General features: G+C 45.3%; 1 long non-coding RNA gene across 1 annotated transcript; it reads right to left on the reverse strand.

The window, feature by feature from the left end:
• Positions 1–1,433: 1,433 nt before the first annotated feature.
• On the reverse strand, positions 1,434–9,420 carry LOC134482022 (uncharacterized). Its single transcript, XR_010058070.1, has 2 exons — positions 7,936–9,420; positions 1,434–1,592 (listed from the first exon to the last, which is right to left on the reverse strand). It is a non-coding gene; the product is annotated as an uncharacterized LOC134482022 (long non-coding RNA).
• Between the last annotated feature and the right edge of the window lie 730 nt (positions 9,421–10,150).

A 10,150-nucleotide genomic window follows, 5' to 3' on the forward strand; every position in this document is an offset into this window, starting at 1 on the left:
TCTGACACGCCCAAATCCCCTGTGATAAGGGATCAGAAGGAGTGCGGGTGGATTTGCACTCCACGGGTGTAATATTTGCCTTGCCTCATTTGTCATCATACACAAACATCGGCTATTATTTTTATGGCCAGGAGAAGGGCAGAAGCCGAGGCTCTCGCGGTGAGTAAATACTGTATTCTACAGTGTCGGAGGAAGACATTAAACACTGGTAAGCAAGGGGCTCACCCACGCAGAAGCCATCCTCCTGATTTACAGCTTCCTAGTTGGCTGCCTGCAGCCCCTCCCTGGAATGGCATGCTGACCCTTCTTTTTTTTTTTTTTTTTTTGTTCTTTTTTTCGGAGCTGGGGACCGAACCCAGGGCTGACCCTTCTTAAAATGGAAAACTGGTGGTATTTTATCGGCCTCCTTTGTGATCGACTGTGTGTGAAAGTGCTCATTGGTAAAGCCTGCGGGGTTGGAGAGGGGGTGATTCAGCAGTTAAGACCACAAGCTGCCTGTGCAAAGAACCTGAGTTTGATTCCCAGCACCCATGCCAGATGTCTCACAATGGCCTGCAAATTCAGCTCTAGAGGATTCAACACCATCGGCCTGTATGGGCACCTGCACTCAAAAGCAAATACACGCATATGCGTGCGCGCGCGCACGCACACACGCACATACGCACACGCATACACACAGACGCACATACGCATGCACGCACGCACAATTTAAAGTAATAAAAATAATCAGAGAAAGAAAGGAAGCTCGGGAAATAGCGCTTACCACCCGCTGTGCTTGGCTGCGTGGCCCTGTGTGCGGATCCCTGAGACTACCTTAGACACCACATGCGGAGTGCAGGAAACGGAAGGGTATGTTAAGAGCCTTGCCCTAGATACAAGATCGGCCCCCCGGAAGCAGAGGGTGAGAGCAGGAAGTGACACCAGGCTAGAAATCCTCAAAGCCTGCTTCCTCCAGGAAGGCTCCAGCTCCTCAAAGTTACGTAACCTTCCCAAACCATGCCACCAGCTGGGGATCACATGTTGCAATACAGGAGCTTTCGGGGATGTTTCTCACTCAGACCATCACTGTCCCAACTATCAACTCTCCGGAGGTGTGGTGACTAGTCCTTCTGACATCAGATAGACTCCAAGGCAAGGTCGAACGTGGGACTCATCTTTCCAGACCTGTGCCCTGCATCCCTTCCTTGCTGTGCCGCTTATCTTTGTCTGTACAGTGGCCATCATTGAAATTCGACTGCCTTTGCCAAAAAGCCAGATTCTCACCTTCACTACCGCACATTCAAGCGGTGTTATTGGCGGGCACATATTCTAAGCCGTGAGAATCTGGGTCAGAGTTCAAACTGAGCCCCTCATACTGCATACAGCTTTTTTACAGTTAGACATTGTTTACTTATACTTGTAAGCTGATGAATAAAACTCACTTTACTATCCTCTCCGGGAATATTTTTCTTTATATGAACCAAACAGATACAACGCTGTGACAGAGAAGCGTGGTTATAAATGAGATTAAGTCATTGATTGCCATTCCATTCCAGACTGCAAGTCCACATATCGTTGATGAGCCAGTCGCTGCCCTAGTAGGTGGAATGAACCTGGGAGAGAGGAGCCAAAAGCGAGGATTACTAGAGTCTCATGCCACAGCCAATTTTATCCAGGGCATCGGACGATTTCTACTCTGAGAGCTAAGCAAGATCGTATGAGCAAATTTCACATGAGTTTGGCTATACACAGTCACAAGGACACCATACTTAGAAACATCATCTGAATAATATTAAGATAATCTGCAGCACATACAGTCTGATTTGCTATACCTGGGAGGGCACAAAAACATGTCCAAGGACAATTATGTTTGGAGGACTGAGGTCCCCTGTCTCCTGTCCTGTTTTCTAAGAGTTTTTCTCGCAAGCAATCAGAATTTTCCTTACACAGCTTCTGCCAGACTGGCAATATATATTAGTAATAAACTAAAGAGAAAATTAATTCATGATTTTTCCATGTGTACTTCATAAAATGTATTTTTCTTTAATTTAGTTCAGCAAAATTTACAAATGGTGCTGTTGTAATTAATATTTCCTGGTCGTTTGTATCCTATTTTGACAATAATTTTCTGAGTAAATAAAATTTGTATGTAAATGCATTAAATGTTAATATATATCCATAGAAAGAATAAATTAAATGTAAAAAAATTAAATCTTATCCTCACAGTTATTTTCTTTAAGATATTTTAAATGTGCCTATTAAAGCAAAATGTATAAAATTGTAACTCTCATAAAATCTTTAAATTAAAAATTCACATAAACCTACACTTAAAATATTTTAATAATGTTCTAAATATAATTTAAAGATTAAGCTTCAAGTGTTGTCTAAACTAAAAAAGTTTTAGGTGACCATACAAGCAATTACAATGACCCTTCATGGATTAAATTTAAGCCTTCATGTTACATTTACCAGTAATATAAATTATGAGTATTACACAATATCTCTGGGTCAACCATGTGCAACTGTAGAAAATCTTGTGAATGCACAGTGTCTCAGATCTGGGAACTGGAACACCCAGAGAAACAGGAAGGTGAACGCTTAGCACCAGAGAGGGGATTAAAAACAAAGCATTTTGTTTTTCCAGTCCTTGCCTCACGACATTCTCTTGGAGAAGGTTGACATGTTTGTTCCCTCCTCTTCCTCCCCCCTCCTCCTCCTCTCCTCCTCCCCCTCCTCCTCCCCCTCCTCCTCCCCCTCCTCTTCTTCCTCTTCCTCCTCCTCCCTCTCCTCCTCTTCCTCCCTGCTCTTCCTCTCCCTCCTCCTCTTCTTCCTCCCCCCTCCTCCTGCTCTCCTCTTCCTCCTCCCCCTCCTCCTCCTCCTTCTCCTTTTTCTCTGCCTAGGGCTTCTTATATTGGAAAACATTCCTACAGAGCTTGTGTCTCTCCACAGCGATGCCCTTGTGGCTCCCAAGAACCCACAAGGCAAGAAATGGAAAATAATTTCAGGCCCTGAGCAGATTCAGTCTCAAGAGTAGATGTTGCCTGTTCCGGGTTCCTAACCATTAGGCCTCTGGTGATAGGAACTGTAGTTCTGATATTATGTCTGTGGTGGGTAAAATGCAGTCTCACTGCCCAGGGCTCAGGGCAAGAATGACACAAAGTAAGCTATACCAGTAGAAGATGGGCTTTTACTTGTACGGACAGGATCACATTCGTAGCATCTTTTACAAAAGTCAAAAAACAGGTCACGCATGGACATTCAGCGGATGAATCTGGACCTCAGAGGAAGCTTCCCCATTACACTCAATCTCCTTCACCCATACTTGCCATGAACAAACCCAGTGGAGGAAAATGGTCAGGTTTTACAAAGAGAAGTTAACTATTTAGACTATCCCTGCGGTTTTTCTACGTATGTATATACAGGCTTATCTACTATACTGGTGTGTCAACGACAGAGCTGTTTGCAGAAACTAAAAATTGCAACACAGTGAGACAACAAATATAACCACAGACAACTAGAGAATCCAGGGGGAGTCTTTGCTTTGGGTAGGTAAAGAGGCCATAGCAATGCTTTGCAGAGATGAGGAGTCACCAGCCAGGCCTGTGACTCCTTGGTAAGGGAACATCGTAGTAAAGGAAAGGTGGCCAAGCTCCTTGTGGGAATTTCCATAGCTCCGTTTATCTTTTAAGAAAACATCCCACAGTTGTCAGGCTGCGTTTGGGGGTCTTAAGAAGCATGCCATCTATTCATGTATTTTTCTAGGATTATTACTTTTGTATTTGTCCACGTTAAATAGAATGGTCTGTGTTCCAGATCATTCCTAAAAGTACTATGATCGGTAAGACCAAGAACAAGGTGTTGGTGTCAGATATGACACAGCTGTTCATTAGCCTTATGTGATGGTTTGTATATACTTGGCCCAGGGAGTGGCACTATTAGAAGGTGTGGCCCTGCTGAAGTAGGTAAAATAGGTGTGTTACTGTGGGTATGGGCTTTAAGACCCTCATTCTAGCTGCCTGGAAGCCAGTATTCTGCTAGCAGCCTTCAGATGAAGATGTAGAACTCTCAGCTCATCCTGCACCATGCCTGACTGGATGCTGCCACGCTCCCACCTCGATGATAATGGACTGAACCTCCGAACCTGTAAGCCAGCCCCAATTAAATGTTGTCCTTATAAGAAGACATAGTGTCTCTGTATAACAATGGAAACCCTAACTAAGACACCTTACCACTTCAGAATCTGGTGTGGGAAAATTTTTTTTTTATGAATCAAAGCATTTGTTTGACTCCTTTCAGTTCTGTAAAATGAGGATGATGCCCATGTGGAAGCAGGAGGAGGCCTGTCTAAGAACCAATGGAGGGATCTAGATCAGTAACAATGGGGCCTAGGTGTAAGGAGATGCGGTAGAAAGAACAAAGAGAAGCAGACTAAGGGTCTACTCCCCAGGAAGATTCTCAGGACCCCATAAATTACATATTTTGTTACCCTGCTTTAATTCACATTGGATGAGTTAGCACAGGAAACAAGAGAGATGCGTCCATGAGTGTGGTCCTTGGAGAAAGAGATAGAGTGGTTGATAAGTAGTAGAGAGAACTAGGCAGAGTCTAGACACTGTACTTAAAAGTGAAGAATTTAGGCTTGTGTTCCACAGGCTGGGCCATTCAGTTGGAGAAGGCAATGGAACCACCCTTTGATTGCTTCCCGTTCCCCACCCCCCAGATCCTTAAAGCTAGGTTCTATTATGAGGGGATCAAAAAGTGGGGAAGAAAAGTCGTAAGAGGAGAGGTACAAAAGGAGAGGTTAAAACATCATTTTAAAGGTGAAGACAGGAGGTATACCAAGAATTTATTAAGCATGTCCCCCAGGTGGTACTGCATGCACACTTGAAATGTGTTCACATGCAATAAAGCAAGAAAAACAAAGAATTCACAGCTGAGGAATGCCGAATGGCTGAGAAACACCTAAAGAAATGTTCAACATCTTTAGTCATAAGGGAAATGCAAATCAAAACAACCCTGAGATTTCACCTCACACCAGTGCGATTGGCTAAGATCAAAAACTCAGGTGACAGCAGATGCTGGCGAGGTTGTGGAGAAAGAGGAACACTCCTCCATTGTTGGTGGGATTGCAGACTGGTAAAACCATTCTGGAAATCAGTCTGGAGGTTCCTCAGAAAATTGGACATTGAACTGCCTGAGGATCCAGCTATACCTCTCTTGGGCATATACCCAAAAGATGCCTCAACATATAAAAGAGACACGTGCTCCACTATGTTCATCGCAGCCTTATTTATAATAGCCAGAAAATGGAAAGAACCCAGATGCCCTTCAACAGAGGAATGGATACAGAAAATGTGGTACATCTACACAATGGAATACTACTCAGCTATCAAAAACAACGAGTTTATGAAATTCGTAGGCAAATGGTTGGAACTGGAAAATATCATCCTGAGTGAACTAACCCAATCACAGAAAGACATACATGGTATGCACTCATTGATAAGTGGCTATTAGCCCAAATGCTTGAATTACCCTAGATCCCTAGAACAAACGAAACTCAAGACGGATGATCAAAATGTGAATGCTTCACTCCTTCTTTAAATGAGGAAAAAGAATACCCTTGGCAGGGAAGGGAGAGGCAAAGATTAAAACAGAGACTGAAGGAACACCCATTCAGAGCCTGTCCCACATTTGGCCCATACATATACAGCCACCCAATTGGACTAGATGGATGAAGCAAAGAAGTGCAGACCGACAGGAGCCAGATGTAGATCGCTCCTGAGAGACACAGCCAGAATACAGCAAATACAGAGGCGAATGCCAGCAGCAAACCACTGAACTGAGAATAGGTCCCCTATTGAAGGAATCAGAGAAAGAACTGGAAGAGCTTGAAGGGGCTCGAGACCCCAAAAGTACAACAATGCCAAGCAACCAGAGCTTCCAGGGACTAAGCCACTACCTAAAGACTATACATGGACTGACCCTGGACTCTGACCCCATAGGTAGCAATGAATATCCTAGTAAGAGCACCAGTGGAAGGGGAAGCCCTGGGTCCTGCTAAGACTGAACCCCCAGTGAACTAGTCTATGGGGGGAGGGCGGCAATGGTGGGAGGGTTGGGAGGGGAACACCCATAAGGAAGGGGAGGGGGGAGGGGGATGTTTGCCCGGAAACCGGGAAAGGGAATAACACTCGAAATGTATATAAGAAATACTCAAGTTAATAAAAAAAAAAAAAAAAAAAAAAAAAGTGAATGCTTCACTCCTTCTTTAAAAAAAAAAAAAAAAAAAAAAAAAGAAATGTGTTCACATGCAATAAAGCAAGAAAAACACACGGCCCAAACCATGTGCTTTGCTAACCTGGCATTTGCTATCCAGCTGCTGGGATGGGGTAAGCAAACAGTTCATTGTCCAGTGTTGGTGTGACCAGCCTTGCTCAGAGGAACAAAGGAATTGAAAGTCTTGTAAAGACAGTAAGACTGTGAAGCAAGTGGTGTCCAGCCCTAGTAAGTACACAGTAAAGCACTGAAGATCATGGTGGGAGCATGTATCACGATGGAATGAGTTTTCTCTATTTGACTTTCCTACTGTTATCACTAAACCTGGGTAATCTACACTTGTGGGGGAGGGGCTCTGAGTCCTCTCCTGCCCCTCCCCCATCCCACCATTTATTTGTAAAAGATTTGGGCCTCACCTGGGAGGAGGTAACCAAGGAGACCAAACAAGTCCTTCAAAAAGCAGGAATGGCATTTCAGACAGAATGGCTTGGTTTCTCCCCAAGACGGTCATGAAAATTGTATGTGACCTTTAATAGTCTGGATACCTAAGGTGTCAGCATAGAACTGAGCCGGGAGCGGGGAACCAGCTAAGTAAGAGAAGGAAAGTCTCCTGGGTGGCCCAATACATCACTGTACTTCTTCCCACTATTCGAATCCCCAGGGAAATTATGTGCTGCTCCTGCCGTATTCTCCAAGTTCTATTCTTGCCCTAAGTCCCAGGAACAGTGGCTGAATGGCTGTTCTTTCTGGAAACATCTTTGGGTGTGAAATAGGCAAGTCTCCATATTCCTGATGGTTTTGAAATTTTTCCGTGGTCCTTTGCAATGACCATTTTCTAGCTGTCATGTATTGATCCCAATGTCCTTTTCCCCAAAGACATCTATCGTGTCGTCTGCAAACAGGATGCCCTAACACAGGCACACATACACACCACACACATACACACACACACATACACACATATAATACACGCAAACACACACACATACACACATATAATACATGCATACACACACACGCATACACACACACACATAATACATGCATACACACACACGCATACACACACACACACACACACACACACACACACACACACACGCACCTGCATGTCTATTCAGAAGGCTCACAAATGTAAGGGCAGTGTCTGCTGCCATTGCCCAGTCCTTTTTCAGTCCACACACACTCTGACACCTGAACTGGCGAGCTCCAGGAACAGGTGTCTCTATGAGTCTCTGAGCACCATGGCTTGGATGACAGCTCTGCTTGGAGGGCCCAAAGCTGCCACATAAACACATTTGCTTTTCTGGGGTAAAGTGTATGTGAGTTGGATTTTTTTTTTCTGAGCCCAGGAAAGAGAAAGCTGAAAGGGTGCTTTAATTTATAGTTGTTGAGTATGTGAAAGTATATCCTCCCCACTAAGGAGACCACAATATCTTTTAGCAGGTACCCTGAAACACAAAGAAGTAAACAGGTAAACGAACAATGGGAGATCTTTCAGTGGGCAAGAATAATCCTCCTCTGACCCTGTTTCCTCCTGTACTGGTGAGAGTTGTCAGTGGTTCTGGATAAAATTAACATGTGCCCAGTAAACTCATTTTTTCATGAAGAGAGGATATTGAGCCACCCCACCCCTTCCAAGTTCCCCCCAGCATCCCTCTCCAAGAGCAATTCACTCACTGGTCATTTTCTCTTCACAGTATGCATGTACAGCACTCTTGGGATGGGCACTCACCCTTGTCCTCTTCTGGGAGGATGGAGGTGGAGCCTGTACATGGAGTACCTGTTCCACACCGCATCACAGATGAGAACCCTGAGCCACAGAGGCCCCTCCCAGCCTGGCTCACCCACCAGTGGCATCTGCTGTCTAGCACATTTCTGAAGCCTTTGTAATTCACAGCCTCTCAGTTCTTGGAGACTGTCTGCCTAGGCTGTTTGTTCCAGCTTGGTGGCAGCTTTCTTCAGGTGATAATAAAAGGGACCTGCTGCTTTACAGGGAGATAATCCAACCCCTGTGTGGGTCGCCATTCTTGTAGGTGGAATAGCTTATCTCCTTGAAAGAGGAGACAGATTATTGTTCTACCATCCAAAATCTTCCTTTGGTCCTCGCATTATAGAAAGGCACTTGCATATTTACTGTTAGGGGGAGCCTCAAAGAGAACACCAAGCAGAGAGGGGCGAAGAGGGGCAGCTGCACTGGCCAGAGGAGGCCAGGCCTGGGGATGGCTTTCTTTGCTGGCCAAGAATGGAGGGAGTCACCTGTCATTACTGAGGTCTCTGCCCTTACTCTTTCATTTGAGCTTTTGATGTTGCAGAGTGATCAGCTGTCCTGCTGTTTCTCATAGGAAACTAAATATCCTGTGTCCAAGGAACCTCCCCAGCCCTGGACATACTGAGGCAGTTAATTACTCTATTAAAAGCTCAGTTGGAAGAAGAGCTTCAAAGACAAAGGGTATATCGACGGGAAATAAAGCACAAGGTTCTTAGAAAAAAATAACTTGCACTCGGGAAAAGTGGTGTTCAGGTCGCCTTCCTACTCTTCTGGTGACAGAACGGGGACTTCTGAAGGCCAGGGAAAGCACCTTGAAAATCCATCCAATGAGGACTGGCTAAACGGAATCTGCAGCTCCGCTCGCTGGAATCTTACAGAACCTTATAGAAAGGCAGATGTACGAGAAAGCATGTGAATGACGGTGAAATTAGTAAAAGGAAAGAGAGAAGGAAGTCTAGGGGTCGGGGCCGGGGCCGGGCTCGTTTCCTCTGTCAGTTAAAGAAGTAAGGGGCAAGGAAACTCGGAGCACAACGGATGTAGCAGAGACGCCTCAAGAAACACAGACAGCAGAGGCAGAAGCAACAGCCAAAGAAAGGCACTTATTAGGGTGAGGAAGCACAGGGAAGAGACTCCCTGTGAAGTACAGGGAGGGCATGGGAAACAGAAAAGACACTGACTCCTCAAGGACTGGGAATCTTAATGCTACTGAAAGACGTGTCCTCCCCTACTTTAGTCAGTTTGAGGAAACTGGGGGTCGTTGATTGGTCCAGTATGGTGAAACTGAGGGTCGTTGATTGGTCCAGTATGGTGAAACTGAGGGTCGTTGATTGGTCCAGTATGGCGAAACTGAGGGTCGTTGATTGGTCTAGTATGGTGAAACTGAGGGTCGTTGATTGGTCCAGTATGGTAAGAGTGAGGGTCGTTGATTGGTCCAGTATGGTGAAACTGAGGGTCGTTGATTGGTCCAGTATGGCGAAACTGAGGGTCGTTGATTGGTCCAGTATGGTAAGAGTGAGGGTCGTTGATTGGTCCAGTATGGTGAAACTGAGGGTCGTTGATTGGTCCAGTATGGTGAAACTGAGGGTCGTTGATTGGTCCAGTATGGTGAAACTGAGGGTCGTTGATTGGTCCAGTATGGTGAAACTGAGGGTCGTTGATTGGTCCAGTATGGTAAGAGTGAGGGTCGTTGATTGGTCCAGTATGGTAAGAGTGAGGGTCGTTGATTGGTCCAGTATGGTGAAACTGAGGGTCGTTGATTGGTCCAGTATGGTAAGAGTGAGGGTCGTTGATTGGTCCAGTATGGTGAAACTGAGGGTCGTTGATTGGTCCAGTATGGTAAGAGTGAGGGTCGCTGATTGGTCCAGTGTGACTCAGTGTCATTGTCACATCAAGCCAGGCTTAAACCAGTTGAGCCAGTTCATTAGCTGGGGACCCGCTGACAGGAGACAAAAGTCTGCAAAGCCTTCTTTTAAATCTGCTAGGCTTTTGTTTCAACTGAGAAGGGTAAAGAAGCTGGGCACCTTGAAGATTTACCACCTTCATTACCTGGCCATGCCCTGTCTGTCCTGTCGGTCTACCTACCAGGGAGTCTGTCTCTTAGTCTCTCTGAAAGGAGAGACAGAC

The sequence above is a fragment of the Rattus norvegicus genome, chromosome 15 (assembly GCF_036323735.1).
Source record: "Rattus norvegicus strain BN/NHsdMcwi chromosome 15, GRCr8, whole genome shotgun sequence".
Lineage (NCBI taxonomy): Eukaryota > Metazoa > Chordata > Mammalia > Rodentia > Muridae > Rattus > Rattus norvegicus.